The sequence below is a fragment of the Thermobia domestica genome, chromosome 5 (assembly GCF_964235325.1).
Source record: "Thermobia domestica chromosome 5, izTheDome1.hap1.1, whole genome shotgun sequence".
In the NCBI taxonomy this organism is placed as follows: domain Eukaryota; kingdom Metazoa; phylum Arthropoda; class Insecta; order Zygentoma; family Lepismatidae; genus Thermobia; species Thermobia domestica.
The window spans coordinates 139079606-139096446 of NC_137458.1; positions in this window are offsets into that span (position 1 = coordinate 139079606).

A 16841-nucleotide genomic window follows, 5' to 3' on the forward strand; every position below is an offset into this window, starting at 1 on the left:
CTATTGGTACTGTTCGAATTCAATATGGTGTTGTCCCACCCTTAGTCATGATGGCAGGCTCTCGCAGGCATACTTTCAATCAGGTGCTGGAAGGTTTCTTGGGGAATGACAGCCCATTCTTCACTGAGTGCTGAACTGAGGAGAGGTATCGATGTAGGTCGGTGAGGTCTGGCACGAAGTCGGCGTTCGAAAATACCCCAAAGGCATTCTATATGATTCAAGTCAGGACTCTGTGCAGGCCAGTCCATTAGAGGGATGTTATGGTCGTGTAACCACTCCGCCACAGGCCGTACAGTATGAACAGTTGCTCGATCGTGTTGAAAGATGCAATCGCCATCTCCGAATTGCTCTTCAACAGTGGGAAGCAAGAAGGTGCTTAAAACATCAATGTAGAACTGCGCTGTGAGAGTGCCACGCAAAAAAAAAAAAAAAAAAAGCAAGGGGTGCAAGCCCTCTCTAAGAAAAACACGACCACACGATAATACCACCACCTCCGAACTGGTGGCACTACACACGCTGACAGATGACGTTCACCGGGCGTTCGCCATACCCACACTCTGCCATTGGATCGCCACATTGTGTACCGTGATTCGTCACTCCACGCAACGTTTTTCAACTCGTCAAATATTTACGCTCCTTACACCAAGCGAGGCGTCGTTTAGCATTTACCTGCGTGATGTGTGGCTTATGAGCAGCTGCTCCAAGTTTTCTCACCTCAAGCCTAACTGTCATTGTACTTGGAGTGGATACTGATGCAGTTTGAAATTCCTTTGTGATGGTCTGGATAAATGTCTGTCTATTACAATTTACGACCCTCTTCAACTGTCAGCGGTCTCTGTCAGTTAACAGACGAGGTTGACCTGTACGCTTTTGTGTTGTACATGTTCCTTCACATTTCCACTTCACTATCACGTCAGACACAGTGGATCTAGGGATGTTTAGGAGTGTGGAAATCTTGCGTACAGACTTCTGACACAAGTGACACCTAATCACCTGATTACGTTCGAAGTCCGTGAGTCCCGTGGAGTGCCCCATTCTGTTTTCTCACGATGTCTAATGACTACTGAGGTCTCTGATAATGAGTACCTGGCAGTAGGTGGCAACACAATGCACCTAATATGAAAAACGTATGTTTTGGGGGTGGCCGGATACTTTTGATCACATAGTATATGGGGGTAAAAGTGAGAGGGAACGCGGGAGTACACCGTCCCTCACTTCCTAAAAATTACAATGAGCAAAGACAGGCACGGGGGATGGCGTGGCGTCATGCATCCCACTACCTCCTCAGATTTAGTTTTATCGTTGTATATATATATATATATATATATATATATATATATATATATATATATATATATATATATATATATATATACGAAATGCTGTGTATGTACGTGTGTGTAATGTCAATGACTGACTAATTTATGTGAACATGATTTACCACAGTTTGGTTCATAGTAGTACATCTATAAATACTGCTTTCTTGCAACAGATTAATAAGATCAACATAGAACCTGTTCCTCGGATGCTGAAACCATATCAAAAAGCCATTATTATTTATTTCTCACTGCTTTTGTTCTATAACAGTAAAAGTTGGTATCGGACATCGTTAATGTCAACTACTTGCGGTTTTGATAGAGTGTTGAGGATTGTGATGGTATGTACTCTTGATACTTTTAACTGAGTAAAGAAAACAGCTTGTCGCTATTTATTACAATTTTTGTTGCATGGCTTTGATACCGGAAATAATTAATTTTGAATCGCTATAGGATTCAACAAAATGTTAAGGAACGAGACAAAATCTACTTTTGCAAAGTTGAATCGATTACAAGAAACTGCATCTCGATACCTCTTACCATTTTTGTCCCACGGAAATCAGTATTGCAACCTCAAGAGTAGTAAATTTCAACTACTACCGATTATGATAAAGTATTTCGGGTTGTGATATGTACTCTTGAAGCTCTCAATTGTCTGCAGAAAACCGTCTGTCGCTATCTAATAGCATTTGTGTTTTATGGCGATAAATTTTGAAGCCAAAATGGTCAATTTGAAGAATTTCCGGTTTGAATAGAGGGTGACTGAAGAAGATGGAACTTAATCTTGGGACATTGAATCAACTGAAAAAGAAAAAGAAAACTGCAACTCGATATCTCTAATCGCTCTTGCTATATGAAAGGCAGTATTGAAACTGGAAGTAGTAATCCATTTCTACCACTTCTGGTTTTGGTAGAGTTTGCTGGTTGCTGCGTTATGCCCTCTTGAGACAATGAGTCGATTGCAGAAAACCGTTTGCTGTTATCTATTACCATACTTGTTCTATGGCGATAAGTGTTGAAACCTTAAATGGCAATTTAAACCACTTTCGATGTGAATAGAGGATTAACGGAGAAGATGGAACTTATTCGTGGGGCAGTAAATAGATTGCAGAAAACCGGATCTCGATATATCTCACCGTTTTTATTATGTGGAAATCAATATTGAGATGGTAAGTAATAATAAATTTGAATCACTTCCAGATTTTGTTACTGTGTACTATCGTCTTGCTAGTGGTAATAATGAAGAAAAATCATTTGAGGGTGTCCATCAGCATCATCTTCATTTCATAGTCTGGTTATCGTTCAAAATTAACTTATAGATTTGTATGAAAAGTTTTTTTTCTAAATTTTTTCGAAAACTACGCATGAATATTTCCACCTACTCATTTCATTTTGTTCAGTTCGAATGTGTTCTATATATTGATATTCAACATATCTCATATTTAAGCATTTTTGGGGGGTTAAACTCGAATAATATTTTAGTATTTTCATTTTAGAGGAAATAGTACCAAAAACATAACAAAGCATACTTTTCTACAACATATAGCCAAATAAAAATGAATTATATGTGCATATATATGAAAGCAGATTACTAATTAAAAAAAATTGTGATGTCAAAAATATGCTTGCTACTAACCCCTTAAGCGTTATGGTATATAGCTATTTGATACGGAAACATTTTAGGTATTGTGCCGAAAGCTATGCAAAATGATCGGAACGTGACGTCACTGAATTGGCCAATAATTGAATTGTCGTGCATTGATTTGTACATCTCCCTGATGCATATAGCCAAGTCGAGCACAATGTTTCAATTTCAATTCTCACTACGTCATTGGTTGGGTTGGGAACTGAAACATGGGAATAGGGAAATTGTGTCATGCCTCAAAGCAACTTTCACATAGAGAGATGTGGGGAACAAATAAAATTATACACGAAAGCCGATACTGATCTCCTCTGCACCCTACCTCTCCGCGGTTGATATTTTGAAATGAGAAAAAAAAATTCTCCTTGATTTCGTTGTAAATCGTTATTTTACATTAGAAGGGGATTGTGTGATATTACACACAGCTTTCATCTGTTTAATTACTGTGTAAATTAGCTTACATTTGTACTTACTTAAAAATAGTTTTTACATTTGCAACCTATGCAATGCATAAATATTGGAGTTATATTATATGCGAATTGTAAATATGGTATTGGAAACATGGTTAGTACAACTGTGATATTTTCCATAATTAGTGTCTATGTAGTTAGTACAAATATGTTATTGAATGCACATTGTCAATCACGCTCTAAAACTTCGAAATAACCTTTTATATTGTCCAGTAGTGTTTCCTAAATCCATGGTCAGTCGTGTGTCCCATGGGTGAGGTTGTTTCTGCTTATCTCGGAGATGGATTGCCCTACTGCGGATAGCAAGGGAAGGATATCTGGAAATCTTGTATCGCGGAGGGGTTCTTTCAAACATGGAAACAGATCTGGCTCATGTCTGTAGAGTAATGTGGGTGCCGCGAGACCTTTGAATGTCACCTGGCCAACAATCTTCTTTATCTGATGTGGCAATAAAAGTTGTAGTTTCTCCTTCAGGAATGCAGCACAGCTTAATGAATACGCCTAACATCTAAGGACAATGCCGTCGAGAAACAGAATACCATATCTGCAGATTTGGCTTAGGCGAGAATGAATTATTAACAGCAGTCAAATCATATGAACATGTGATATTACTGATAGAAGCATAAAATCTTATCCTTGTGTTGGCAACATTCTCATAGGTATAAGCGTTACCATTTCCGAAAGTTTGCAGCTTTTAACTAAACAGAAAATTGTGATTCCTTTTCTTTTTCAATCCAGTCTTTCAGCAACTACAATCTCTAACAATTGAATAGTGAATAATTTCAAGAGGACCTGCATCTGCTCATCCGTAATAGATGAACGACTTCTAGGGATCCAATGGAATGATTCGTTCTGATCAAAATGAAACGCATTAACTCATCCTGCAACCGTACAATACAGCAGTGAATCATTATCATACACTTCTTGCAAGCTTCCATGTAACTGACGTGGACTTATTCGCGAATCACTTGGATTTTTAAAACATGGAAAACATTGGTAGCTTCAACGACTAGTTGTGACACTGTACACTTCGACAATAGTTCGAACTACAAGTTTCTAGACCCTTATTTACACAATGTCTGCTTCGAAATTGTTTTCAAAATTAACATACAGTTCACAATTGCATTCAGAAGAATAGCAGTAACAATTGACTTAAGATAAATATATCGTATCTCATTCCTACGCTTTCTTCACATTACCACATGTTACGTGAAGCATTTGTCGATAAAAGCTGAACACCTTTATTGGCATGTTCTTGATGTTTGTGCTCGTTCCATATCCAGTCTAGTTGAAATTGAAAGTGACAAAAAAGGTAAAGTATTTATATATAATATTAAGGGTCCTTGGTTCGTTTCCAGGCCATATGAGTTTTTAGTGGACAAAATCGCATCTGTGAGATTTCTCGGACTCATACTGTTTATTTCATAATTATTTATTTTCCTTAATTATAGGTTTCCTTAAATCTAAAGAGCATAACGTGGAACGTTAATTTTAAATTTCAATTTTTATTGACTAATAAATATATATTGAAGTCTCAATTAAGTTTAGTTTAAAATAATGAAACCTTCAAAAATTTTTTTAAAAATTCTCGGAGTGCGTGTGCAAATATGATAAATACAACTAGTTTTCACGCAATCCTTCGACTCAGCGTTTTCAGATTAGGGTACAAATAGGAGATTGGGCGCTATCAAAATTTCAAATTGGGCGAGACGCTACTTTTTGGGCTACTTTTAATTATATGGAGACTGCAACTCTTAAGAATGGGCTAATTTCTTACTTTCATATAGACCCCTATGGAAACAAAAAAAATATTAGTTTTATATAATACAATACGCTATATAATATTTATAAAATTTATAAATATTATACAATACAATATTTATATAATACAATACAATAGTTATATATAATACATTAAGTTTTTCGCTGAATATTCTACTTACAACAAATAGTAGTTTTAGTGGTGTTCGATAGTGACTCACGGCAAATAGTAGTGTTCGATACTACTTTAATTCTTGTTTAAGTACTTTTTAATCTCCAAATCTGATAACACTACTTCTGTTGACATTCTGCTTTTACAATATCACTGACCGTGTTGATGTTTCAGTTATGCCTATGTATAATAGTTGTATGGAGCTATGTAAACGCAAACTTAATTATGTTACTGTATTATCCATATTAACATAAGTAAGTGGAGCTACAATAAAAAAAGACTTCCAAAATTCATGACTCCCATAAAGAATTTAGTAAATGAATTAAAACAGTGAGGAATGTCAATGAAAAAAAACTACTATAAACGTTGTAAAATGTATTTAAAAACCTACAAACTCACTTAAGCAAACATGTCTCCTTGAAAATCAGAAAGGCACCCATTATATACTATTACCGTCTATCCAGTTCATTCCACACTGGAGTTCCACTCCTCTTGATTTAGTATGGAGACATCAAAAGAACCCTAACACAACACCACCAACAGTCCAAACCTTCGGTAGCCGCATGACAGTTGCCAACCCAGACATCTGACGTATTCCCAACCCTAGATGTTTCTAGTATTGATGTATTTGATTAGTAAAGTTGTATAATGTTTGGGCTAAAAGCAGTTCAAATTCGGTATTTTAAAGCACAACCTAGCTACTTTTTGATCTTCGGATCTTGCAACATTGGCAGAGGCGGACTGGGCCGCCCGTATTTCCGGAAATTTCAGGGTGCGCCCTGCCCTCTGCAAAATCACTTAAGATATTGCTCGATTAGTTACAACCATTTCAAAACTCCGTTCTCGTCCAGTGGTGTAACTAACGGGCCCGCAGTTCTAGCGAAGGGAGGAAATGAAATGAAATCTTTGAGTTTTACGTCCCACGGTTATGCCGGTGAGGCTAAAGGAGACGGTGATTATGAGAAATGAATGAAATGGTGGAATGAAGAAAGTGGGAGGAAACGGGAGAACCCCGAGAAAACCCACGCACACGATGTTTAGCGAAGGGAGGGCACTAGTGAAAGGCGGCCCCTGTCCAACCCGTAGCCTTGTTTGTTGAAAAATCAATAAGACAATATAAAGTCTCAAAACTATATGTAAGATATTAACTCGAAAATGTAATCTCGTCCATAATTTATGTATCCAATAATGTGATGTGCAATCAATAACATATGAAGAGCATGGAACTGATTTTGCTAAGAAACCGTGTTAGAAATGGGGTTCTTGGACGCGGTGATAAATAATGGTCCCCTAAGCACAACGGTAATGTCAGAAAAAGGCCCTAAGTCCCAGAAATCGGGCCCCGAAGTTTGGAACTTAAGCCCCTTCTATTCACCAATGAAATATGTAGTTCTTGGACTGGGAGGTAGCAATGGAAAGGTCGTGGTCCCTTGAGAACAGCGGCGATGTCACAAATCGAGCCCGGAGCTTGATGTTCCCAGATATCTGACCCCGAAAGTATAGGGTCGGGTCCCTTTTATTTACCAAACAAGCATATAGTTGTTGGACGTCGGTGATTGTATTCTAAAGGGTCAGTTTCCCCTTAGCACATTGGTGATGTCGTAAATCTGACCCAGGACCCGAAGCCCGAGAAATCGGGCCCAAAGGATGTTGATGCCGTATTCTCCATGCTTTTTACTATTTGGTCTAGGAATTAATTCGTGCGGGTGGAGAAGAGATGGCGCAACGAACGGAGCGTCCCACAGTTCCGTGTATCCACACATGTGTTGCAAACCCCTGTCATCGCGTATCGTTCGTAGTATAGGGCAGTGGATTAAAGCGTCAACAACACCAGTTTGTAGTTAAGTGAACATGGCGCAATTTATGCCTGATAAAGTGTTTTTGCGGAGTGTCCTGCTGCATTACTTTAACATGCAGAAAAGTGCGACTGAAAGTCATCGTATTTTGGTGGAAGTGTATGGTGACCATGCTCTAGCTGAGCGAACGTGTCAGAAGTGGTTTGCACGGTTTAGAAGTGGTGATTTCGGCTTGGCAGACCAAGAGCGAGCTGGACAGCCAAAAAAATTTCAAGACGAAGAATTGACAGCATTGCTCGAGCAGGATTCGTGTCAAACGCAGGAACAACTTGCAGCAGCATTAGGCGTTGATCAAACAACAGTCTCCAAACGCTTGAAAGCCATGGGAATGATTCAAAAGATGTCACATTGGGTTCCACATGAATTGAAAGACAGAGACGTTGAAAGACGAAAAACCATTTGCGAATTGCTGCTTCAAACGACAGAGCAGAAAGGAGTTTCTGCATCGAATTATTACGGGTGATGAGAAGTGGATCCATTACGAGAACCCTAAACGAAAAAAGGCCTGGGTGAAACCAGGTGAACCAGGTCCATCACAACCAAAACGAGATATTCACTGTGCAAAGGTTATGCTGTGCATATGGTGGGATATGAAAGGTGTGGTGTACTACGAGCTGCTGCAACCGGGTGAAACTACGAATGGAGAACGTTATCGACGACAATTAATGCGTTTGAAGCAAGCTCTGGCCAGAACACGACCAGAATGGGAGAACAGACATGATAAACTTATTGTTCAACATGATAACGCTCGCCCACATGTCGCAAAACCGGTCAAAACCTATTTAGAAAATGTCGGATGGGAAGTTTTACCCCACCCGCCGTATTCACCAGACGTTGCTCCTTCGGACTACTACTTGTTCGATTGCATGAACAACGATTTGATTGGACAGCGGTTTACTTCTTCAGAAGATATCGAAACATGGGTCTCTGACTGGATCGCTTCCAAGGATGAGGACTTCTTTCGCCACGGAATCAGCACATTGCCTGACAGATGGGCGAAAGTGGTGGCTAGCGATGGACAATATTTTTCTTAAGGTATTTATGTATTTTGTGTTTGTACTACAGCTTCAATGTGTGCGTACCAACCGCACGAATTAATTCCTAGACCAAATAAAAAAAGTAAGTTTCCTTATTATACTGCCTGAATGTTATTCAACCGATCATTACAAGACAATACTGATGCTGCATGTCAGTAAGGTACAGCGCAATATATTTGATATAAAAGGGAAGGGCCCTGAGCCCAAACATGTGGGGTCCAAATTCTTGGGTTTCAGGCGACGGGACCGATTTCTAACACCGCTGTGCTCAGGGAACCCGGTTCTTTCTAACATCACAACTTGCGTTTCCAACTCCATGTCTAACACGGTTTCCTTACTGTAGGAGGATTTTTATGGAATATTCTCCATGTTCTTATCCAAGAGTAACAATGGCATTACAAAACTGTGGGAATTAACAGGGCATTAGATTGGTACAATTTCTTTTTATTGTATATATAATGTACACGGGAAATAGTGGACCCCATTGAAGACGCACCACACCTTTCTTGCAAATCTTTAATTTTTAACTTATGGATTTTATTTTTATTTTTTTACTTGCCTCCAAAACTCGGATAGAAGGAGGTCTCCATTGCTGATGCAATCATAGTTTTTTTTTTTTTTTAAAGTTCGAGTGGATAAAGAGCAAGGGAGATAACAAGATGGGTTTCTAATTCGGTATACCTAACAATAGTGCACGAATATTGACAATGGTCCATTTGCGAATGTTGCGGGGTGTTGGCATTGGGATACAAATCCAGGGTAGATTAAATAATAGATTTACAAACAACAAAAAATTAATCTTTGATGCTTCTTGTCTTGATCCTCGAAGATTTACTGATTTACTAAATGAGCTTGTTTCAGAAGGTGCTTTGTAAGAGATAGCTGAAAATGTTCATTGAGCATGAAAATTTGAAATCTGAATCGTTAAATTTTGCTGAAATTAAAAAAAAAAAAAAAAAACTCTGAAAAACTCTGCCAGACTACTGTGATAAAGCAAATAATGAAGACTGTATTGACATACAATCCGACGTATATGTTGCAGAATGCGACAGTGCTACTACGTGTAGTGCCTGGAGGGCAAAATGATCCTGAAGAATGTACTTCTTTTTTCTTCCTTTTTTTTCTTTTTCAGAAGGCCAGTCTTATAAGATGTGCAACAAAAATCATCAGTAGGCAGTGTTACTTGTGTTGCTACAGGTTGCTACTAAGGTATAACATGCATGTTTCCACCTTCCAAACACTGTTTACTGTACACAAATATTTGATAACTCTCTCAGTTACTCAAGTATCGTGTGAGCGAGCATTCAGTTATCTTAAGTTAATTAAAATTCGTACACGTTCGTCTTTGTCAAATCATATTCTGGAATCATTTATGCTTATGGCCATTGAAAGGGAAGTTCTGAAAAAAAAAAAAAAAACTCTAATGATGAAATTATCGATGAGATTGGGAAATCTTCTGTCTTTAGAAAACTGCTGCTGTAAAAGTTGGTTTTAATGAAGTTCATTACTCACTTATTTTATAAGAATTGCAAAACGCATCAAAAACATGACTGACAAATGCGTTATCACCTCTATGTAGTCAATAAATATGCGAATTTTTACATCAAAAGTTCGTTCTGTCTTTCTTTCCGGATTTTGAGAGGGTGATTCCTAACTGCCGTCAGTAGAAAAGGTATTTTTGGCTGTAATGCTAATATATGTTAGTAATGTTCCAATTTAATTAGTGTTTAAGAAGTGAACAACAAATTATTTATCAAACTCAGCGTGCGTTATCAAAAATGTTTGAAAACCGTTTCTCTAAACTTTCTGTATTTTCAAAATGTTACATTCTCGTTGCTTACCTCCATAATTGGATGGTTACTCAATGTTCTTTATTATATATCATGTAAACAAATCTACAAAGAGAGACTATTATTTTACACGATAAAATTATATTTATTATAATTTATTCACTCGTTTGCATGTACCATTCATGGAAATTAAAATCACCATAATTTTGAAGATGGAATCGTATCATATTTTGATTTCTTTCAATATAAACAGTCGCTGCTTTGAAGGGACATGTACGATTCATTGCAAAGATTTTCAGACGGTAGAAAATAAAGAAAGCAAAATAATACTTGGCTATAGATATGCATACATGGGGATGGGTGTTTAGCCATCCAAGTCTCCAGCTAAGGGTTCATTCCTAAAAGGAAAGGTCTGACTCCTGACCAACTCGGTATTCATCAAGGTCATTAAGCATCATTCTCCGGGTGGGTCCTTGTACTCCCACTCCGCCTGAACGTTGGTGAACATTGAAAGTGAACATTGGTTCGACTTCCATGCTCCCTAGCGATATATCTTGACAACATCTAGGAGGCAGCACTGTTAGAGTAACTAATAGTTTGGAAACCATTAGGAGCATGGGTAATAATAAGAATACATCTCTTTGCATGAAATAAAATCTTTACATAAGACGTTAAATGCATAATTAACTGTGTTTCGTTTAAATACACATGGAGACACGTAAAATTTTCTATGAATTCCAGAAATATTTTCCCTAATGGCTGGTGCGTAAACCCTACATAATTTCTGTCTAAACACCATCTTCCGTTACCTACGAATGTTTCATGGTCGAATTTGGACCTGATAATACCTGTATAAAAGTAACCAAGAAAGTCCTGTCGCTTTTTTGTGGAGATCTATGTTCAATTGGCCCTCACACAGTTAGTTGAATGTGAATGGAGATAAGGCGAAGGTCAGTTGTTGGTGTGGGTATATCCAACATACTACCTGGCTGTGGAAGTTCAGTTACACCATGAACGTGCGTAAGAACAGAGTGAACATTGGACCTCCACAGGGCGTGTATGTTGTACGAGTTCAAATTGGGGCCTTTGGTCAAGGTGTCGTGACTACGCGGACAGTGCAGCGGTGGATTAACAAGTTTAAGGACGTTGACGAAACACTCGAAGACGCATCAAGTGCCGGAAGACCAATACATGTACAAAATGAACTTCTTCAGGCAGCAATTGAAATGAAATGAAATGAAATTTTGAGTTTTACGTCCCACGGTTATGCCGGTTAGGCTAAAGGAGACGGTGATAATGAGTAATGAATGAAAATGGTGGAATGAAGAAAGTGGGAGGAAACGGGAGAATCCCGAGAAAACCTACGCACACGGTGTTTGTCCACCACAAAGTTCACTTGGCGGAGCAGGGTTTGAACCCGAGACCCCTAACACCAGAGGTGAACGCTCTACCACTGAGCCACCGCGGCCCCAGGCAGCAATTGAGGCGAACAGTGGGCAGACATTTGAGGAATGGGACTACAATTCAGTTTGAATGGAGAAACCATTAGGCAGCACCTCCATCAACTCAGAAAGCACTACAAGTCGATGGGTCCCACATGGCTTGATTCCGGGTCAGAAGACCACGCGAGCAGACACCTGTGTTTCTTTGCTACCTCCTCTGAGGAAGAACCCACATCTAGACAGGGTGTTGACATGTGATGAGAAGTGGATCCTCTACGAAGCTCCACGGCCCCGTCATCATTGGTTAGCATCCCATGAATCGGTTCTAAACAGTCGAAACTAGCACTGCAGCAGAAGAAGGTCGTTCTGTGTTTTTGATTGATTGCTTGAGGTATTGTGCAACGAGAACTGCCACCAGCTGGTCAGAGCATCAAGCAACTGTGTACTGTCAACAGTTGAGCACTATTCAAGAAAAACTCAAAACTCTGGAGTTAGTAATTCTGAATCGCAAAGAGGTCCTCCTATTACAGGACAACGCTAAGCCCTACGTGACTAGGATGACCCGCGATACCATTCTACGCCTTGAATGGGAAACACTATTGTATCCGCCATACTCCCCGGACATTGCACCGTCCGATTATCAGCTATTCCATTCTTTGGACGATCACCTTAGAGTCGCCAGTTAAAATCCGTAGCAGAGGTGTAAAATACACTTGATACCTTCTTTGCCTCACGGCCCACTAAGTTGTAATTGAGGTGGAATCCATGGCCTTCCAGAACATTGGCAGAAGATGGTCGATGCTGATGTGGACTATTTTTGATCTTCCAGGCACGCCTTAGGTGACATATCGATGTTGGAAGGTTGTGGGTGAAAGAGCGAGAGAACTTTCTTGGTTACTTTTATACGAATGGTGTGCTTAATAAATTGTATGTTAAACTTTATTTTCCATATTATAATTTAAAAATTTTGTTCTTTAAAGATAATAAAATTCAATAGCAAGTAGTGTTTCTTATCACAATGATGAGATAAGAAATACTACTTTGCCATCTTCTAGCATCCGTTGATCATTTTGAGAGATTTTTACAGTGCTTTTTCGAGACTCTTTTTTGGGGGGCACTGCCCCATTCGGAGATCTGAGAGTATCCTCCCTGAAGAGAGCAAAATAATACGTCTATAATATAATAATAAATAGAAGAGTATTATGTGAAAATAATATGTGCCCCTCCGAATACCAAATGTGCTCCTCGGAACATTTTTTTTCTGAAAGGAACACTGGATTTATAGGACACTATTTAAAAAAAAGTAGCTTAAAAAAAGTGTTGTTAGGTCATATCGTGCAATGATAGATGTTTTGTCAAACATATCTCAAGTAATAATAATAATAATAATAATAATAATAATAATAATAATAATAATAATAATAATAATAATAATAATAATAACAATAATAATAAAAATTGTGTAATTCGAAAAGCATGTAGATTCATACGAATATAACCACAAAATTAAGCAAATGAAACATTACGTCCTATTCTCTGTATGAACTATTTATGGCTGTTTAAAAACTAATCCTATTTAGACTAAGTAAGGACAAAAAGCGAAAGATATACTGTTGATATATGTACTTCTAAATCTTTGAGTATTTTACCATCTTGTAGATCCTGTAGGATTTATGACTGAAATATTACCAATTTTATTGAAGTTACACGCAGCTTTAATAGGAGTCCTATCAAGTTATATATGCAATTTTGATTTTATTTTATGAAGTCATTACACCAAAAGTAAAAAGAACACTTGCGAAGTACCTAATTGATATTGGTATTGATATAAAATCTAATATAATGAGTGATTCATCTGTAATCAATGCTCATTGTATTAAATTTACCTGTCCGTAGCATCAATTACACAAATTTATAAGCGTGAATAGACACTGATATAGTAATGAAACTTAGCAACAAATAATGTCCATTCTACTAACTTCAGATATTCTTACATATATTTAAACATATATATGATTCTTGACGTTGAAGTCAGTTAAGCACATGTGAGCGTTCCCAATTACAGATAGATCCAGAGACGTCACATCCAGCAGCACAACTTCATCTTAACCATCATGGAGGCGTGATGACGGCAAACAGTAAGTCAGCGAGTCAGCCAGAAATCGAGCCTACTGGTAGGGAAATAAAAGACAAGGGCAGTCATACATGTCAGGCACTCATTCAGGAATCAAGGACAGTGTCAGAAGACCAGTGGTAGCATTGGAGAGCTTTTAATAAGAGACACATTGTTGTATGAACTTGCATGCAGTACCGTGCCGTGCGGGGGGAGGGATGAGCAAGGTGACGGTCCCGGGCACCGAATTAAGGGGTCGCAAAATTCGGGAGAAATAGAAAAAAAGAGATGAAAAATTACTTGGAATATATGTATGGGGGAGCCGTCCTATACTCTCTTCCCAGGAGCTGATTTCCCACGGCACGGCACTGTTTGCATGTATGTTGTCATGAAAATGTCTGAGTTGGAATTGAGCGACGAACAAATGTGAAATTTTTGGTGAAACTGGAAAAGAAGTGAAATACAGGAAATTTTAAAACAAATCTAAGGCGAGAATGCCATGAAGAAAACAGTACTGTACGTACAAATGGGTTAAAGAATTTTCAGAGGGGAGGAAACAAGTGATTGATCAAGAAAAGGTGAGGTGGCCTGTAACGAGTTGAACAGATGAAATCATTATCAAAGTTCGTCAAATTGTTGTACAATTTGGCTACTGACTGCAAGTCATAGCAGGCAAAGTGAATATTGAGGTAGAAACTGTGTGGAAAATGTTAACTCAAGATCTTGGCATACACAAGGTTCTAAAAAAAAGTCACCAAAGACATCACTGATGAACAAAAGCAAAGAAGGGTGGAAGTGTGCACAGACTTGTTGAAGAGGCATGACAAAATTTGGAGCCAAATAATCACAAGTGATGGAACCTGGGTCTTCGGATATCACCCTGAAACAAGGCAACAACAATGTGTCCAATAAAATTCACCTGATTTCCCACAACCAAAAGCGTTCCGGCAGCAAAATCACAAATCAAAACAATGTTGGTAAAAAAAAAAAATTGATATCAGTGATATCGTACAGCACAAGTTGCTACCACAAGGTCAAATAGTCAACCAATTGGGAACAACTGCAAAGATTGCGAGAAGGGAGACGCAAAAAGTCAGAACTTTCCGTAAGAAATTCATGGTTTCTTCTACACGACAATGAATCTGCTCACACAGCACTGTTCATATGGGAACTTTTGACCAAAAAACAAATGACTGTTACCAGCTGTTGTTCTCACCTTATCTCGCCTATAATGATATTCTTTCTTTACCCAAGGATCAAAACAATGTTGAAAGGAAGGCATTTTTGTGACAGTGTTTACATTACATCTAATACAACGGCATCTCTGATGGCCATTCCAGAAATACAGTTAAAAATATTTCGAAGATTGGAGTATGCCCTGACATCAGAGAGTATAGCTTCCCAAGAGGAGCACATTGAAAGGATCGTACCAGTACGTAGCAATAAGGTATGTAGCTTATTCTATGGAACGAGTTAGCGAACTTAATTGTCAGACCTAAGTTATGTGACAATTGTGTGCAATATAGCTTTGAGCAGCCTACACCTAATTGGAGTATCAAGTGGAAGAGATCATCTTTATATTGCATGCGAAACAACACAGTAACACACGCAAATAAGAAAATCGATATAACATATTGTAATTTCTGATTGTCGTATTATGTTTGTATGACAAATTGAGTCTTCATTCAATGCAGTCACACATTTTCTGCTTCCAACTGACGCTTCACGTCATTGTGTTTAATTATTTAGCGAAGTCCTTAGCACACGCACCTTTCGTGCTTTCATCTCTGGATTCAATGAACGGTCAGTAGGACAACTTTTGATTGATTGATTCATTAAAAGTTATCATTTTAATACAATGGCTATACGAGACAGGGCCTACTCCTGGAAGTAGGTGAAACCTATACTTAGGTTTCTATCTGAGACTCGTAAATCAAGAGATAAATGTCGAGACCACATACACAGCATAGCACGAGTAGTGCTCATTTTGAAGAAACAAGTGTTCTATTTTCTTTGATGTTGACCTAGTATTATGTGGCACTTGAACAGCTACGTTAATTAAGAGGTAGGAAAGTCCGGTCTAGAAAGCCAGAAAGGAAAGTCGAAGCGCTGACTACGGCAACAGTCACCTGGACGTGCATAATCTCGACATGCAAGATCATTGTGAAATGTAGAGCCAAGACATGTCAATTACATTTTTTGCAAGTGAAGATTTTTAAACCGAAAAGTAAGTGTGATTACTTCTTTTGAGCAAAAACTTCCTTATTGTATCTTTTCTGTTGGAGATGCGTTTGTGACAATGAAGAAAATTGTGCAAAAACAACAAAATATTTTTATTATGCCTAGTACAAACATGCATGGACAAGGCTGACAAGGATGTTTACATAAGCTTGTATAGTGCTGAAAGTGTCATCTAAAATCTCGTTACATTTATACATTAGTGAATATTATAAGCAGTGCGGCAAGTTTTATATATTTTTAATTTCTCTAAAATCGTGTGCTATTTTTTTTTAAAACTGAAAGATTGGTAATTTACTAACAACAACAACAACATTTTGGTACTTCATGTGATGTACGTCAAGTTGGCCGGGACATTTTTATATGGCACATATTTAAAGACATTAATCGTTTATGCATCGTTTGTGCTGAAAAGTGCTCTAGTTTTAATGTTTGTGCAACGAAATTAATGACGTTATTCACATTTAAAAAGTCCCGGCCAACTTGACGTCAAGTTACCCGGGACATTTTTGTAGATTTTAGGATGACACATATTTAAAGACATTAATCGTTTGTGCTGAAATGTGCTCTAGTTCTAATGTTTGTGCAATGAAAACAATGGCGTTATTTATAGCTATATTGCGTATTTTACATGTAATCTTAAATATCATTTCTTGTACTTACCGGCAATATGTGCTATTGAAATATGAACAAGCTAGTTAGAAGAAGAACAAAAAATATGAAAAGAAACAAATAATTTCTGATATTATTTTTGATGTTTTGTTAACACAGTAATCTGACGATATGTCTCATTGGTCGTCATAGAAATGAAAACCATAATATATAACAGAGAATCAACATCTTGTTCAGTCCGCGGCATAAAATTTGTTACAAAATTTCTAAGTCCAAATTAATAACAAACTCTTGCCCAGTTTTCTTATGCATTCCCGCAATACATGTAACAATCGATTAGTTGTTCCTAGTATTTATTCCAACTCCTCCCCGTCCTCCACCTCTCCTTGTCT